Source organism: Lathyrus oleraceus, chromosome 3 (assembly GCF_024323335.1).
Source record: "Lathyrus oleraceus cultivar Zhongwan6 chromosome 3, CAAS_Psat_ZW6_1.0, whole genome shotgun sequence".
Lineage (NCBI taxonomy): Eukaryota > Viridiplantae > Streptophyta > Magnoliopsida > Fabales > Fabaceae > Lathyrus > Lathyrus oleraceus.
In genome coordinates, this window is record NC_066581.1 from 414,656,354 (window position 1) to 414,675,989 (window position 19,636).

Here is a 19,636-nt window from a genome sequence, read left to right on the forward strand (position 1 = left end):
ATAGTCACCATCAAAGTCACCATCTGAACATGCATCTGTAAGAATCACCCTCCCCTCACAGGTAAATTCTAATCAGGTCACCCTAAGGCGGATAATAGTCTCGACAATCGGGCAGAGATACTCAATGGGTTTGCCCTTTCGGGTGTGCCATTGTAGCTCTCCTGAGATCGTCTAAACCAAAGATCCGGGAAAGATCGGTCACCAGAGTCAATAGCTCAAAAGAGGTAACCCAACCAAAGTGGAAAACCCCACTGAGGAAAAGCACTCTCAGATGAACCTCGTCCGGCTTGTGGTATGTCACGTCGCAACAGCATGCCCAAGCGACATGTGAGGAACGTGAGACCACACTAATCCTAAGTGTATACTCGGGCCTGGGTTTCAGCCCCACTCAGAACACCCACCCCAAAACAGAGGAACCACCTGCACAGAGGACGGCAACATGATAGTATGAAGCATGCAAATATTTATGCAAATATATACACAGTCAGAATAATAAATGCAATAAATAAAGCACAAGCAACCTAAACTATCCTAGAACGCTAGGAGAGACTCGCTTAGGGAAGATGGACCAGCACAGGTCTACATCTCTAGCGTCCCCAGCAGAGTCGCCAGTTGTCGCGTCCGCGAAAAACAACCGGCGGGCTAAAACAAAACAACATAGAGCCGCCACCGTGCGTTATTTATCCCAAAAGAGGGAAAGGAAAAGCTCAGAGTAAACCTGGAAAAAGCATGGTCTCGCGACCAAAGAGATGGGATCGGGAGTCGGTTACGCAAGGGGAAGGTATTAGCACCCCTCACGTCCGTCGTACTCGACGGGATCCACGCTCAAAGAAAGAAAAGGTTGCTAAACAAAATATCACACACACACACCGAAGACAGCACAGGTGGGGGAAAAGAGGAGAGGGCTCGCTAGGATATCGCATCCTATGCCTACGTATCTCGTCTGGAACGAGAATCAGAGCTGTCGTAGTTCGGCTCACGCACGCCAAACAGGACACACACAAACACAGGCAAACCTGGAACCCGAACGCCAATCGCTGGACTTACATCGGCTTCCGAACCAAACAAACACACTCAGGATACGGACGGCCAATCGCTGGGCTTACATCCATATCCTGACACACAAGAGGGTTAACAAGCAAACACACACAAAAAAGGAAAAAAAAGTGCCCGGAGAGACCTCGCACGGTCTCCTGCCTACGTACCTCATCTGGTATGAGGATCAGGGCGACGTAGTTCCCCTGAAAGGGAAAGAAATTCTAACCAGATACAAAGGGAGACACACTACTAGGGAGCTGTACTCGAGCCTAGTGTTATCATGCATCATTGCCCTATGTTATGGTTTCTATCCTAACTTGCTCAACAGCAAGCTAATCCTAACCAGGAAACACAAAACACACATGCTCAATCAAAATAAAGCAAACATTCACATAGCACACACTATATCCAATCAAGTGAGGCTCAAACATGGGTGGACTGCTGAGGCAAGTCAACTGTACAGGGTAGTGTTTGCTCTTAACCCTGACATTGAGAGTCAGGGTGAAGCAGATGAAAGGTGAGTGAAGATTAGACTTCACAGCTCTTATCCCTGGCCAGGGAGAGCTTCAGACAAAGGAGCGTGGGTTCAGAATGGAGGAACCCTTCTACACTCAAGACTCTGACTCAACTGTACAAATGTACAAGATCTTGGGTTAATGTCCCAATGCATCAACACAGTGGTGTGAGCAGAGGGACGAATCAACAGAATAGCGGGGGATGGATTGCACATCCCTTGGGTTCCGCCAATTGCCTCATAGAGGTCTTCACCTGCTTGGGGACAAAAGTAAACAATCACAAACATCGCCTCTTAAGGAGGACTTCAGACAGTTGCCTGGCTAAATAACAAGCCAGGTCTTCCAGACTACATGGAGACAAGAGAGTCTACCTCAATTGGTTTATACAACCAAGCAGCAGCACAGCAAGTTCTTAAAGAACTAAAGCGGCTATGGTACCTGAAATCAATCTAGTACAGTCAGTATACCCATCACACAGTCAAAACAAACAATAAAAACCAACAGTATAATAACCAACAGTCAATGTACAATCAATGCAATGTGCAAAGCACAACCAACTCAATTGAGCCAAGCATCCTACAAAACACACAAGTTAGTTCACAACAATTAACCAAATCAAACTCAATTAACTTGCATTATTCTCCTTTAAAGCATTTGCATCTCAACCTGAAACACAATTCAAAAGTGAGAAACAAGACCACTAGGACAAGCCTAGGGTCAAAAGGAGATGAAAAATCCAAAACAGCAAGTGAAAATCATCCAAAATCACAATCAAACAATTTAGAAACAAATCCCATTGGTCCCATGCTCATATCATTCATTATCATCATTTCATAAACAAAATATCACAAAGCATGCCATTTGCAACCTCAAAAGACCAAACAGAATGATCACAATTAAATCAATATCAAAACAGCTCAATAAATTCCACACAAATTCCAGCCTAAACAGAATACATTCAATGAGTAGCATATCAATTATCAGCTCATTTGGATCAATGGAAGTATGGAAATTAAATTCATAAAGTTCAGACAAATTCAAGCAAGCCAACACAAGGCATCAAAACAATCATCAACTTCAAATAATCATAAAACAGAAATGAAATATGATAAATGAATGGGATCAAAACCACAATGACCTATAATGTGTCTAGAATGCTCATACCAAATTTCATATCCATACAATCAATAACCAGAATTTCTCAAAGCAAATACCAACATGTATCACAAAAAATCACCAAATGACCAAACAGAGGGAAAAATTCCAATCAAATAGGAAATGCCATCAATAAATCCAGAAAAATTTCTCCTGTGTTCTCAACATACATATTCTCAATCATGCAAAAGTTTGGCTCAATCCAATGTTCACAAGCACATCAAATAAAATCATGAAATTCATCAAGCATGGTGTGACACAAATTGTCACACCCCTAATCAAAAATTCATATCTCATCAACCAGGTATCCAAAAATTGCAAACCACATATCAAAATCACCAGCAAAGAGTCCAGAACATGCACAAAAACTTTCATGAATTTCTATGGAATCATCATCATTTTATGAGTGAAATGGCAAAGCATGTACAAATTGCATACATCCAAACAATCCCTAAGCAAATTATTTTTTCACACGTGCACAAAAATCATAAAAATCACCATTAAAAACTACACCTCATAAGGAGAATAATGCAAAAAACCTCACAAAATTTGGACAAATAATGAATCTCCTATGAATTTTCTAAGATCATGCATCAAAATGAAATGAAATTGAAAAAGAAAATGAAATGAATTTGGATAATATTGAAATAATGGCAAATTCGTAATTAAGCTTCAGCAAGGCAAAACGACGTCGTCCTCATTTAAACGCTGGCGCTACGTGATTGGTTGCTGGAAGCGGGAAACAGAAATTCAAACAAGGAAATGGAAAATGAGGATCAAACGCGTTCATCATCAAGAACACTTCCAGATTTTCCAGAAATTGGACATGAACAATTTTTAACCAAAATTGACAAATGATACATCAAAATCACCAGCAAAGCACGTACATCATGGATATGCAACTAGTTTGACCTAACTCTCAACATGTTAACCGGATCGAACGAAAAAAGGATTGCACATCAAACTTCAATTCAAGATTTCTCTCTCTATACTCAACCAAATCAAAAACCACAAGTATCATGATGATCTACATTGAGAGATCTACCAGAACCATATCACAATTTGATCAATGAAGGAATTCGAAAAAATACCTTATGGAGATGGCAGTTGTTGATTCGTGCTTTTCCAGGTGCAAGAAGCCAAAACAGATGAAGTTTAATGATGAGGAAGGTGAATGCAACAAGTAGTTTAGCTCAAAACAGCTTCAGCTCCAAGAATCATAAAAACGCCATTGATGTGCTTGCTTTCAACAGTCCAAGTTCTTCACTCTTTGGCCACGAATTTGTTGAAACAGATGTGCACAAACACTTGTGGAGCACGGATCCAACAAGAATGAACAAGATTGATGAAGATTTTGATGAGAATTGTTGAAAAATGTTGGAAAACGTTTGAGAGAATTTGGTGAAAAATGGAGGGAAATTCTGTTAGAACCTTGAAGAATGTGAAGTGATTACCAATTTCTGTTACAATTAGTGTTATATACCATGCCTTAATCCATTTACTAATCCAAAATAGCAAAACCAAAGTGAATTAGTGAAATGAGATTTTTAGTGAAATGTCAAAAAAGTCCTTTTCCAAATTATGCAATGTAACAGTGCCATGACAGTTCAAACATGTTCTATTTGGCATTTGTGATGTGTTGGAATAGGCCTTATGTGCAAAAACCAAGTATTTCACAAAATCACTTATTTTCCCACCAATTTCCAAACAATCCACTTAAAAAATGACTTTTTGCTATGAGGTTTTTTGATGAAATGTAATGATGCACTATGAAAGTTCATGTGAAATGGGGTTTTCTCAAAGAAAGATCACCCAATTTGGCCATTCCATGTGAAAGTTATGCCACTTTGAATTTAGGCATTTTTGGAAAATGATTGGATCATATCTTGCCAACCATACATGAGAAATTCATGTTCTTGGACTTTTTGGAAAGGTGAGAGCAAGATCTACAACTTTCATGTTGAACAAAATTTCATTTGAAGCATTTTTGGACATGTAATTTTGAGGTGAAAAACTTTCCATTTTTGGAAACTTTCATTACAAGTCACTTTCCATTTTTGGAAAGTTTTCTCCTGACTTTATTTTCTTCATTCTTGATGTTTGAAATGTCAAATGAAACTTGTTTCAACATGAATGAAGTGTATCCAACTCTCTCCCACCTCCAAATCCATAAAATCAAGCACAGTTGACCACAGTTGACTTTTCTGATTGATAGATGAATTTGGCTGTGTACTGATCAAGTTGAGCCTCAAACTCCTGATGAAATGGCTCAATGATGAAACCCTAGCTTCCATAAGCTCAATATAATCATAAAATGATCCCCATATCCATTGAAAACCTCATCTCCTTGCCAAGTCCTGATTGGCCCAATGCAGTTGATTAGGGTTGACCAGAGGTCAAAACCCTAATCCTAAGGTATCTGATCAATCTCTTGAATCTTCTGGATGATAACAAGACCATGATGATGATGTATCATTTCATCCAAGATGAAGATCAATCTCCTTGAGAAACCATGAAACCCTAATTCAGACCCCACATCCTTAGATTGTTATGGATAAGTTTGCGGGTGCCCATTGGGGATGGGTCAAATTGTCATCCCTAGTTTTTAGTGTGTATGTGGATCATGGATTATTGTCAATTTATTTAATTCTGTGAAATATTATAAATATGTAAGTATAGTAATATATTGTTGTTTGGAAGTTGCTAAGGGAAAAGTGTTATTTTGATCTCTCACGTTTTTTTTACAAGAAGAGAATGATATAGTTTTTTTTTGTTTTGCAAAACAAAAATTTCCAAACTTGTTTACTTATATTATTGAATGTTATTATGATATTTAACTTATATTTAAGTGTTGGATTTCTATTGTGTATCTTAGGCCCATTAGCCATTGCACCTCCTACACACTTTAAATAATTTACAAAAAGTCATTATAAATAAATATGATGTTGATGGTTATTTGATGGCAATAAAATCGGATTTTTGTCCGCGGATTCGATGTTGTTATGCCACTGAATTTTCGATACATTGATAGAATATTTTCACCGCATTATGATCCCGCGTAAGACATTACTCATGTTGTCATTATGCACAAACCGATTTTTGAGCGCATTGTGACCAATTCACTCCGATCATTTTTAAATCGACATTGTCAATTATTCCATTCTCTTTTAATTTAATTAATTAATCAATTACACTTTGTTTAATTAGTTGATTTTGATTAATCAATTTTAATTAACTTGATCATTTGATTCAATTAAATAATTTTGATAATTAATCCTAATTAACTTAATTAATCGATTTAATCGAATTTTAATCAATTAATTTGGATAATTAAATGTTGATCGATTTCTTCCATTATCACAATTTCACAACCATTCTCAAACCAAACCCATTATTTCATCATCTATTCAAAACCATGGTAAACCATTAAAATTAAATGGTTTTTGATTCAATGTCGAGTCCATTTCAAACACCTTTGTAAGTCGATTGATTTTAGCACCGCCATCAACCTTACATAGCCTATTCTTGAGCTTCCTTACAATGAAACCTTATTCGATTGATTAAGCAATTGATTCACCAATTATACCCTTAATTAATTTGCAAACACAAATTCACACCTTGACCAAACATCGAGTATTTTATCCAAATCAAATTAAAATACCTAATCACAATTAAACACCATTTCATTAAAGATGAAAAGGGGGATGGTTTCGAGCCTTTGACTCCTCTCCTCAATTGTGTAGGTACGAGTTTCCTTACATGATTAGTCAAACAATTGTCATTTCTCTTGAAAACTCCTAAACTGATTATATCAATTCATTTTCGTATTAAACTAAATGAAAAAGGGGATGGTCTAGAGCCTTCGATTCCTCTCCTCGAATACTTGGATACGAGTTACCTTACTTGATTATTCGAGTATTCGTCGTTTATCTAAAAAATATCAACCATAAGCAAACCCATTTTTATAATAGGTTAGATGAAAAAGAGGATGGTCTCTAGCCTTCATTTTCTCCTTTCGAATACTTGGATACGAGTTTCCTTACTCGATCATTTGAGTATTTGTCATCCCGCTAAAATACCTTAACTATATCAAATCCTTTTGCAATTTAGAAATGAAAAGGGAGATGGTCTAGAGCCTTCGATTCCTCTCCTCGATTATTTGGATAAGAGTTGCCTTACTCGATTATCCGAATAATCGTCATTCAAATAAAACTTCCAACATATTAATCCAACTTGTCACCCCGTATGATCAAAACTCTTTTCATGAAAAACATTGTTCAATCCCTTCTAACGCATGTAACAAACTAGTGCTTAAGCCTCAGCCGAGAGTAGACAAGCCAATATTTTTCCTTTAGAACACGATCCAAACAATCCTTCATTAAAAGACACCAACAAACTGTAGTTCCTCGAACTATGAATACTATGATTTCCTTATTGCACCATAAGGATACGTAGGCACGAGATTACGAGATCTTGGCGAGAACGCTAATAAAAAACCTCCCTTTTCCCCTTCTGAGGTTTCCTTTCATTTCTCTTTTCGATTTTTTATTCACTCGAAGAAAATAAATAACATTAGCTAACATTCAAATTGCAAATTAGACTAAAAGGTTCTTGTTGAGTATAACGGACATGAGGGGTGTTAATACTTTCCCCTTGCGTAATCGACTCCCGAAGCCGAAAATGGTTGCGACGACCATCTTATTTCTATTTTAAAAAATTTTATCGATATTTTATTATTCTCTCGTTGGAATAAATAAAGTTCGGTGGCGACTACTCTGTTCGAATCATTTTTCCATGACCATCGCGAGGAATCGTATTTTTTGAGATGCGACAGTATGATATGACCATAATATTTCATGGAGCAGTTTTGCCCTAAGTCTTTGGCATCATCGAGCTACTTTTTTATCCCATTCAGGATCATCTTGTTCGTCAATACAGCTTGCCATTGGCTTGCATATGGACAATAGATACGAACTTCATTTTAACTCCTAACTCTCAAAAAATTTCTATGACTATGGTTCTAAAGAACTGGGTTCCGTTGTTCGAAAAGATGATTCCAGGTAGCCAAAAATTGTACGTAATATTCTACCAGTAGAAGCGGAGAACTCTTTCAGCAGTGGTTTTGGAAACAACTTATGTCATTATACCCTTTATAAATTAATATACCCCTACAATCAAGAATTTATGTTGTCTGGTGCCAGAGGAAAAGGCCTAATGTATCCACCCCACTTGTAGAATTTCTAGGGATGAGTCATGGAATGAAGGAGTTCAGATGGAACGTGATGGATATTGACATGTCTGTCATACCCCAAAATTTTCCCCACCCTTCACATCGATCATGTAAGTCGCTAACTTGACATTTGCATATCATATTCATTCATTTCAATTGAATAAGCAGGATTCAATTCGATTTACAAGTAGTGTCAGTTGAATTCATCAGTTCATTGCCTGTTATCATGACAATCATCATTTTGTCATCGTGCCAATAATTGTTCTGATTAATTCTAACATCGTATTAATTTCAATTTCAAATTAACTTTTGAAGTTTGAATTGATTTTGAGGTTAGATTTAGTCTTTGAAAATAAATTTGGTTTTAGATATCATTTCGTTCTTTTTCGAATTAATTTTGGAGATTCAAGTTGAGTTGGACGGTCCAAGTTGATTATTGAAAAGTCTAATTGGTTTTGGGAAATTTAATCGCTTTTTGCATTGAGCCCATTCACTGCTTTTTGTGAAGTGCATTAGTCCACATATCCATTTCTAATTTTCAAATCCAAATATCCATATTCATTTAGTTTATCCATTCAAATCCATTTCTCATTCTCAAATCCAAAACCCAAAATTCATTTAATAAACCATTCCAAATTAATCCATTTCAATGGTCCCATTTAATCCATATCCATAATCCAATTTTAGTTTACTAATATCCAAAACCATTTAACCAATCCAATCATTTGTATTATCCATAACCAATTTTTTTAGACCCAATTATCCATTGAACAATTCCATTTTCCATTTTTAATACATATCCAAGTCAGATAAGACAAAAAAAAGGGAAAAGAAAGGATAATTGGAAAGTGGCAACGTATAAGCCAAAGTGAAAGATACTGCAGTGAAAATCCAAAAGTTGCATTAAGCTACCAACACAACTGTTGCGCCAAGCTGCTAAAGCAAAAAAACTACAAAATGAAATACAAACCAAAGCCAGTTAAGTCAAAAACCAGCTGGAAAAAAAGTTGTTGAAAAGCCAACATGAAAAAGCTGTTATAACATGCCAAAAGCGGCCAAGTGAAGTCAAAAGCGAACGACTTCCAAATACCAGCTGAAAGCGTGATAACAGAACACTGCTACAAGCCAACTTCTAACAACAACAAATCCAAAGCACGACAACACGAAAGGCGCACAATCCTACAGCATGAAAACGGCACAACCCAAGCCAAGAACATTGCACCATAACGCCAAAAGCTGAAAACGGCAATACAAAGTCCAAGCCACAGCTGCATAAAACCGGTCGTGCACAAGCCACAACGAGCAATGCCACAAGCTGCCATCATCTGGAACAAATCAACATGAGCTTCCAAACACAACTGCCATGAGCCAAGCTCTTCCAAACTCAACGCACCTAAAGAAGCCAAACGCAAAAACTTAACGTGAACCTGAAAACAACAATCCATCGCAACTCAAAACCAAAATGGGTTAAACGCAAATCCAAGTGCGCAACGCAGCTAATAATAAAGATAAACGGAAACTGCAATACGCAAAACACAGGACAAGTCATTTTTTCACAATATAAATCCAGAAGCTCACGGTGGATGGGGGGTTGAAAAACTTTTTCGATTGAACCTTCTTCCTGCTCCCCAATTTTTCTCCATAAGAATCCTTCACCAATCTTCCATAACCGCCATCAACCTTCTGCTATTGTAACCGTTCACTTCGCCACCTTCATCCGTCCGTTTTCGAATCCGGAAAGCAAACGTTTCCATGCTCTTTCATCTTCAACGCAAAAGAGGCAACGCCGATCCAGAGCGATTGTGGCAACTCTGCGTTCAACGCTCATGTAACCTGCAAATTGTGATCATTTGAACGATTCATCACGCACGCACTAAAATTAAAGCCTTGCTCGGTAGCACTCCAAAGAAGGAGGAAGAAGAAGTGCGAGTGATTCAAGAATCAAATAGAGGAAGGCGAAGTCGATACATGTTCCTTTTCGATGAGTCTTCATCCTTTTGAACCTTTCGGTCTTGGATATCGCGCGCGTAGAGTTTGAAAGAGACTGAGGCGTAGAGTAACGTGAGTGTTATTTTGTTTTGGATCGCCGTCGTCGGTGTTAAACGTCGGCCCGGCGAGATACGAAGTCGGTACCTGTTCGCTTCCTAGGAGCGGTTCACGCGAGGTAAGGAATGAAGGAGGTAGAGCGTGAAAGCTTCGCCGCTCTTCGTAGCCGCCCGCCGGTGGCGAAAGTCGGCGCGGCTAGTTTCTTCGTCGGAACTTCCTCTTATGAGGTGTCATCGGTAGAAAGAGATGAGGAGGAGTACGAAACTCCATATTCCCTCATATTCATTGGCTGTTTGGGCTGAGGAGTTTTCTTAAGCCCAAGTGTATTGTTGATGTGCATACTCCGTTGCCAGTGCACCCCCCCTGGTGATAACACGAAATTATATCATATTTTAGGACTTAATTCCATTAAATTCTATGACTATTTATTTCAGTTCACTTCATTTTATAAGATATTACGTGGTATTTTCTTCCTATTTGTCTCAAGTGGTTTAATTTGAAGCACAAGTAAAAAAGGAAGAAAAGGAGGTGCAAAAAGGAGAGAAAAAGAACCAAATGCCAAAGCCCAGCCCAAAGCGCAAGACACAAATGTTGTGCCTGTGACGGACGTCACAGAGGGCGTGACGAGCGTCACGCAAAACAGCCTTGTGACGGACGTCACACATGGTGTGACGAACGTCACACCATTCCCCTACTTTTTGGGCGCAAGTAACGCCTCAGAGACTTGAAGAGACGTTGAGGAGTGTTGGGCCCTATATCCACGCCATGCAATTAGCCACGTTGAAGACCTCTTGGCAGCAGGCAGTTACTTAATGACACGAATATAAATAGCCACTTTGAAAACCTAAAGTGGTTCCGCAGCTTTTCCAATTTTTTCTTTGCCGCTTTTCGCTTTTGCTTATTTTCTTTTCCAGCAATTTCAGTATTGTTTCTTTATTTATTTTTTACAAGTTCTACACTATTTCCCTTGCAATTTATACTTTCCTTTTTAGCATTTAGTTAATTCTTTTCGCACAATAGTTTCTACACCGGAAACTATTGTGCAACTTTTACCGGATCTAACCTTACGTTAGAATCTAGTTTTTTATTTCCTTGGTTAAATTTATTGTTTAATTGAAGAATCCAAGAACAAATCCTACCGGCTTGTGGTGGAGTGTTCAAGACTATTGTTTAACGCATTCAGGTTCTTTAATCATTATTTAATGCTTTGTTTTATTATTTATTTATATTATCTGCCTGGGATGAGTCTGTTTATGCATGATATGTATTTTTGTTTGTTTAGCATGTCTGGCTAATTCGCCTAGATATCGGTATGTAAAGTAAGCGAAATAAGGGATCAAGACTAAGTCGGTCTAATTAAACTTAAAATTAAAATCAATCTTTTTACGGTCTCAATTTACAGGTTTAATAACAAGATTTTTTACAAAAGTAAAAGACGTAAAGAAGTTAAAATCAATAGAGCGAGAGTTTGAGGTTTTAACTGGACAGTGTAAATTAGGCATTAATTCTAGATCAGGGCGAGAGCAAGTTTTAGAGTTAATTAAATTCTGACCTTTTCCAAAAAGTATTTTTAAAGATCGAATGTGAGGACGAGAGTTAAGCATTCGGATTTAATTGTATAACCTAAGTCAACAGAGCGAGAGTTTGAGATAAGGGTGTTTAAAACGGTCAGTGTTTTCTTAAAAAGAGTTTCTGCAACTTTATTGCTTTCAAAAAATGGTTTTTGACTTAATTATAAGTGACAGCTACATTAACATAAAATCATGGTTTACTCAACAGAGCGAGAGTTTGAGATAAAACCTTTAATCAATAAAGTTAACTGAAACGATTTATTTTAAAACCAAGAAACCGACAAAGAATTGATTCCCTAATTACGACGAACTGCATACCGATATCCGCTTTATTAATATTTAATCTAGATCTTAGTTTAGTTTTTAGCTCTTCCCCCAAACAATCAACTATTATTCACCTTAGCTTTACGAAGTAACCTTAGATAACGGTATATCGATTCATAAGTCCCTGTGGGATCGATATCTTTTAAAACTACGCGATAGAACTGTGCACTTGCAATTTGTACCCCATTCTCGACTCACACAGTCGAGCGATCACCTGGCATTTGGGCATGTAGCAAATCCCATTTCAGGGCCCATTCTGCTGCATTTTTTGTCCATTATCTTGCTTTTTTGTGTTTAGTTAATTAGGATTAGTGTAGTTAATTAGGATTGGTCTTGAATATAGTAGAATATTGTGTGATTTTAGTGTAGATTTAATCTTAGAATTGATTTTGGCTAAATAGTGTAGTTAATTAGAATTTTAAGAATGTTAATTAGATTTAATTTTTGAACTTGAATTTTAGAGTTTTATTTGATAATTTGTTTTGAATTTTAGTATTTCACTTGATTTTGAGTTTATGGTAATTGTGTGATTTATGTTGATATTAGAATTTGATTAGATATTATATTAATTCTTTTATATTTTCTCTTTGGTTTAGATTAATCCAAATTTCTAACAATTAACTTCTAACTTTTAAATTTCGCATTTAACTCTTAAATTCTTGTATCTAACTTCTAACTCCTTATTTTTGTCATTTACCTTATGCGATCTTATTTTGTTTTTATCATATTGTGCATTCTCACTTCATCTCATTCTAAAAACTGATTAAAAAGGGTTAAGACTTAAAAAATACAAAAATAAGATAATTCCCTTAGCATGGAAAGGACTTTGGACAAAGGACTTAGAGACTTCTTATTAGGACCCTTGTATTTGGACTTGGACTTGTGTGATTGACCTATGCAACTCGTGAGTTCATGGCACTACCCGAGGGAGACTTGATTTGTATTTCCATTATCCGAGTATTAGTTTAGGACACATTGCACACACACACCTTTCTCTTGGGCTACCTGACAATTAGACCTTTTACTTCCTACACTCCCTTGCACTTACATGTACCCCCCCCCCCCTCCACAATCAATAATCAAACCCTTGATTCAACTTCAAGCGGTCTTTTTCAAATCAAAATCGATAATTAAACCCTTGATCCAACATCAAGCGGTCCTTTCCCAAATCAACTTCAAAAACACAATAAATGGAGATTAGGATCGTACGTCACGAGCCTTAAGCGGTAAAGAAGGGATGAGAGTGGAGCTTTCCTACACTCATTCTGAATGCTTCGAACACAAGACGTTTGGCTTGGTAGTTTGAGGTATTCACCTTTATCCATAGTCTTTAGTGCAATCTGAAATCAATAAAATGTTCTCAAAAACATAAAAACAATTCAACTCATTCAAACCTTTTATTTGAGCCTTAGGGCGACACAATCGAAAACCCTTCTTCAAGGTAATAAAATCAATAAAACAAACAAACTTTTTAGACCCACGAACTACGGGGCTATGATTTCTCACTTCAAAAAGTGGGCATACATAGGCACGAGGATCCAATCCTTAGCGAGCACACTAATTTAAAATCTACCTCCACTCCGCAAACCTTTGGCAAGCAAACATTTCGATAAATAACATCCACTCAAGTGCATACATCCTAGATGGTTCCCTTGGAGTACCATGGATTTGAGGGGTGTTAATACCTTCCCCTTGCATAATCGACTTCCGAACATGTTCGTGGTTACGATGACCCTTCTTTGGGGTTTTCTCGATATTTTCCCTTTCCTTTGGAATAAATAAAAACCGATGGCGACTCTTTATTTTCCATGTAGCGATAGCTGGCGACTCTGCTGGGGACACCTCCCTAAGAAAGTCAAGCCTAATATAGGTTGCTTCCTCGCCTGTGTGGATGCTTATCCTTTTGGTATTGATTGCCTTATTTATTGTCTTTTGCTTTAAAATTCTTTAGATATCTATTACATACATCCATGATTCTATGATACCAAATGGATGGCACTCCGATTGCAAGAAGCCTTGTGGGAAAGACTCTCTACCCGAGCCTAGAGTGCAAACTTGAGATAGGAGAGGTTGAGTAGTATGGGCCACCGAGAAGCTTTTCTCGTAAGGGTCGATACGAGAACCTCGCTTAGAGTAGATTCTTTTGGAGACGTTGATGACCGTCAAGCTTTTGACGTAAGCGACCAATGTTTTCATTAGGATCCATGACTCTAAGGACCTTTGTAGAACATTAAACCTATGGCCTATTAAGATTGATGGTCGCGTAGTGCGGGTCGCTGAGAAGCTTTTCTCGTGAGGGTCGGTACAAAGATCTCACTCAAAGTAGATTTTCTTGATGGAGTTGTCGATCGGAAAGCTTTTTCCATAAGCGAAAAACAGTCAAGGAGGTCAATGACTTTGAGACCCTTGTCTAGAACCCGGTGTCGATGGTCTCGTAGTGTGGGTCCCTGAGAAGTTTTTCTCGCATGGGTCGGTACAAAGATCTCACCCAGAAGAGGCTCATTTGAGGGAGTTGACGACCGGCAAGCTTTTGCCGTAAGCGTCAAATAGTCAAATGAATCAATGATTCTAGGGTCCCTCTATAACCCTAGACTATAACCAGTGAGATCCCTGCTATAGAAAGCAATTAGGGTTATCCTCCATTCGTATCTCGAACCTATGATCCTGCATAGTTGTGCAAGTCGTGAAAGCCATGCTTGTGTATCGTTCATCCATGCGTTCATGCATTCATGCATCATAAAAAATATATCAAATATAATACTCATGCATCATTCACATAGCATCTTGCATTTCATGAGACCAATCTCATTATCACTTGGCCTTTTGTCAGACAAACCATTACCACCAAGTTGATTGCCCGACATCTGTCTTGAACTAGAAGCATGTCGCAGACCGCCATTGAAGAAATACGAAGAGATCAAGAAGAATTGAAGGTTGAAATCAACCAGCTGAAAACTCAGATGAGTCTGATCATGGAGATCCTACAGTCGATGTTAAGGAAGGAAAGCCATCTCGTGCCAACTGTAGTACAAGAAGCGGTCACCCCGATAAGTGTGCCTGGCCCCATTCCACCTCAGGAGCAGCCTCATGGATTTCATACATATCTTGTACCTCCAAGGGCTCCGTATCAGCGGCTATCTCATGTCCCCCGACCGAGGTAGAGGAATCTAGTGCAGAACCAGTATCCAAACCAGCAGAAGAACTTCGCCTAGTAGGGTACACAAAGACCAACAAAGCTAGTAAGGCATAATGATCCACTTCCAATCTCGTACAATCAAGTACTACCGTATTTGATCAAAGGTAGTGCCGAAGGAACTGTATCCAGTGATTCCTCCATATCCATCAGGCTTTGATGTCAACGCTGTAGCGGGGGTTTCGTTACCTTTAGGTTTATTTATTAAACCAAAAAGTCAACAGACAATTCGAGTCGCCACCACACTTTTATTTGTCCAAAGGAAAGGCTAAAAAGCGAACAAAAGCCAAGTAAGAAGTTTTTCAAATCAAAAATTAATAAAAATTTCAGAGATCTAGGTAAGGGGGTTGGTTATGAAATAGGAAGGTTTTACGCACCCAAAACATCCTTAGTACTCTAAGGGAACGCTTTTTGCAAATACGTGTTGTAGGTTGATATTTGTGAAAAGATCTGTGCAAAAGATTGGAGGGATGAGAGGAGAATAGATTATATTTACAAATTTATTGTTTGAATGTTTGAATGTTGCTCTTCAACATATTTTGCATTCTAAAGGCATGAGGCCTAGTTGCTCTTGAACTCCTTTAAGCATGGGTAAGTCCTAATTCTAAGTCCTTTCTCCTTTTGCATTTGGGTTCAAATCAAAACAAACACAAAATAACACAAGATAGCAATATACTTATATACAATAATGGGCTCAAATGAGCAAAAGAAAAATGAAGTAAACATAAAGTATGTGCTCAAGTGAGCAAAGATGAAAATCAATATGAATAATGAGCAAGAAATAAATGACATTAAAAGTAAATGACAAGAAATTAAAAGCTCAAATTAAAGTTAGTAGTTAGTAAGGTTATGTTAGCTTGTCATAAGACAATGTAGCGCTATGTTAATCAATCGTAAGTGGACTAATGTAGTAGTCACACCTATCTGAGGTCGGTCAATAAGAATATAGGAAAAGAACATAAGTTAGAGGTCATGACTAGTAAGCCAAGCTCCATAAACTTGCCATGCCAAACAAAAGGGGAAGGGCCTTGTATTGACTTTTGGTTATTTTCTTGACCAAGAAGCAACCTATCTTGGACACAAAACAACTCACTTGATCATGGATCAAGTTGAGTTTGGTTTGAATTAAAAGAAAATACACATAAAAAATAAACAAAACAAAAGGAACCTCAAATTCAACTCAAAACATCTCCAATGAGTCCAATTAAATTCCCATAGGTTCAACATAGTCAAACAAACTTTGACTAATTTTTTCACAAATTTTTGAAATAAGAAAGTAATTAAAAACAATTAAAAACATCCATAAAATAGCATAATATGAATTAAAATCTCAAATAATTTCAAAACAAACAAGAAATTGTTGAGACTATTTTTCATTGACTTATCATGATTCATAGATACAATGAAAATATTTTTGTATTTTTTAAAAGTCAAAAAGTATTTTAAAATGAATTAAAAGCATTAAAAAACAAGTAATTCATAAAAAATGTCAAATGAAGTCACAAAAATAATTAAAATGTATAATATGAAACTATATTTTTCAAGAAAATTTTTGGAATTGGTCTCATATTTTTCTGACTTCAAATGAATTTTTAATGAATTTTTGAAAATAAAAGGAATTAACAGAAAATAAAAAGAAAATGGAATAAAAGGAAAATGCATAGCCATCAGATGTGTTTCATTAATTGACATGGCACAAGGCAATGGCTGAGATCTGAGGAAACATGGTGCACACAAGTCAAACGCGCTACATCATGAATTAAATGAAGTAATCAAAACGGATGCACATGATTAGATCCTGAAATGGAGATCCAATGGCCATGGAGCAAGACACGTGGTGGTGGTGGTGGTGGTGGTGGAAACCATCGTCTTCTCCGGCGAAGCAACAGAATCCGGCCACATTTGTAGAAAAATAAACTTCAATGAAAATGGAAAACAAGGACATGGAAATGAAGCTCGTGTGATGGAGATCATCACTGTACCAATGGATCTCCCTCACTCTTCCTATATTGAGAGAAATGTGAAGGATAAAATCATGGTGTTCATACTGATTGCTCATGAAATGAAGAATTGAAAGCACCAATGGGTTGCCTCAAGTGTGAGGACTTCAGAAAACCACAGAAACACAAGCAAACTACATTGAATTAAGAGATTTAGATACAAAAAGTTTGAGAATAAACCTTTGAATTAATGAACTTCTGGCCACGAATCCTCCAAGATCCTTGCTCCTCTTTGATCTATGAATGTAATGGAAGTGATAGGCTAAGGAATTTGGCTTTAAAATTCAGCTAATGATGCTGAATTTCAAGCTCGGAAAATTTAAGAAAAGTGATTAATTCCTTTAGTAATGGTTATGGTTTCACTTTTGCAGCACTTGGGATCTCCAAAAGGTTATCAAATGAATGAGAGTAAGCCTCTATTTGTAACTGAATGCATCAGTTGATCAAGCTTTGCTCAAGTGTATGGCAAATGGAATTTGAATTGCATGGCCCTGTGTAAGCGTGTGGGAGGCCCAATGATGGATGAAACAACTTGCTGAGTTCATGTGAAAAGCAATTGGACGTGTACATTGAATGGAATGTGCTTGCAACTCAACTTATAACATAAAAATACCAAAATGCATATGAATGAAAAGAATTTTGAAACTCACAAATGGTAGATCCAAATGAGTATTGTGAGTAATGTTTGGAAATCTCTTGAAATAAGGAACAAAAGTCATGTTGGGAAAAAATCATTTTCCATTTGAAAATTGATTAAAACTGGCTGGGAAAATCCAAGTACAAAACATGTTCAAATCATTTTTGAAAAAGTTCACCAAAAGTAAGCTTAATCAAACACCTCCGTCCTCATGCTACAAGCTTCAAATGGAAAAACCTTAAACATAAACGTTGTAGATACTTTAAAGATAGTCAATCTAGACTCAAAGTTTGCATCATTTGGATTTTCTATGGCAAAGTTATGGGCATTTGAATTTGGGTACTTTTTCAAATTCAATGAATTAGGTCCAAGATGACCTATAATGTTTTGTATTATAACATGTATTTATTTTATGATTATGAACTTTTGTCCAACATAATATTTGAATATTACATCTCAATATTTCTAATGCCTTTGGTCTTACCTCAAAATCATAAAAATTAAGGAAGTTATGCCCTTGGTAAGTTGACCCAAAATTAGGGTTTCAGTCAAAATGACCTAAAATGTTTTTAAATGAATGATGACCTTAAAAGATTCAAATGGATTTTTTATGAACATGAAAGTTGTTCATATGGTTCTTAGAATAATTGTTTCTCTTGGGGTCATCTTCAGTTGACAAACACATCAAAAGTTATATCTCATTGGACCTCAGCTTAGTCATATGACTTTGATTGGTCAACTTTTCAAGGCCAAACTTCCAATCTTTATGAATAAATGATTGAGGGGCCTCAAATAGGGTCACATATGCATAAAGTTCTGAATGAAAGAACTTTCCTTGATTAAATTTGATCAGGGGTTGAGATTGCTTCATGGGCAAGGCACAGTCAAAGCATAGTGAGATTAGGGTTTCCTTGGGAAACAATCTTCAAGCCCTCTGGGTTATCTTGATTAAATTGGCAAATTGAGATACTTGGGAGCATATATGATGATTAGGAACTTTTTGGACCATTTTCATGCTTTTTCTCATCTTCGTCAAGCCATTTCATTGGGCTTAGAAGCCTCCTAGGAGCAATGGGGAGCACATGATCACTTGAGCTTCAAAACAAAAAGAGTTAGTGACATATTTTTGTGCTTTTGGTTAGTAATCAAATAAGAAATGCAATAATATACAATACAAGCATGCTTGGTGATCTCAAACCACTCAAACAAAGTCCCAATCCTAGGGTTAAGGAGCCAACCATGTTATGATCGTTGAGGTAATGCACATGTGCAATAACATGATGCCATGAGGGATCTTAGGGTCAAAATTAGGGTCTTACAAATGCCCGATGTGACTTCCATGCTGGAGCACAGGGGCATTCAACTGAATATTGCAAGGTCTTCAAGCACAGAGTATAAGACTTGATTGATTCAAGGGTTATTATGTTCACGCCGCAAGGCCTGAATATAATGAACACTCCCTTGCCTCCGTAAGAGGGCACATATGCAATGTCGTGATCAGTGCAAGTGGAAGATGGGGTAGATTTGTACAGCATGCGCCTATGAGAAGAGTTTACGAAGGATCTCCTTGAAGATGGTCATGTTATTTGCTGCTAGCCCGATAACTCCAGCCTGAGGACTTGAATAAGGCCAATTATGTTAGTAGTCGTTAGTTTGGTTAAGACGTGTTCATGTATGATTTTCTTGATTGTCATTTGTAACATTCATTTTCAATAAACTCGTTTGTTTTTTAATAATAATGAAATTGAAATGAATATGCATGTTTTGAATAAATCCATTCGTGGCAACTCATACTTTATCTTGTCAATGTTTAAATGTTAGTTTTAAGAGGAGGAGGACGAAATTAAAAATGCGAAATCATTGCTCGTACGCTTTTGAATAAAACCTTGTTGATGATGTAAGGCATTGCTTCAAATCCCAAACACCA